The sequence below is a fragment of the Penaeus monodon genome, chromosome 20 (assembly GCF_015228065.2).
Source record: "Penaeus monodon isolate SGIC_2016 chromosome 20, NSTDA_Pmon_1, whole genome shotgun sequence".
Taxonomy (NCBI): Eukaryota; Metazoa; Arthropoda; class Malacostraca; order Decapoda; family Penaeidae; genus Penaeus; species Penaeus monodon.
Genome location: NC_051405.1, coordinates 40092037 through 40092237, shown reverse-complemented (window position 1 = coordinate 40092237; position 201 = coordinate 40092037).

Below are 201 nucleotides of genomic sequence, written 5' to 3'. Positions count from 1 at the left end.
AAGAGCGAGTGTCACCCTAAACCGGAGGTTAAATAACGAGCGTCCTTACTTCCCAATAGCAGCATAGGACCCTCGACACGTAATGCTTATACAACAGCCCAAGAAGGTATAGTACTGTAATGTATGGGGTGTACGGTGTCATTCGTTCACGAGATTCCTCCGAGAACTCAAGCTCAGGCTGCGACGGCGATACAGGTAATA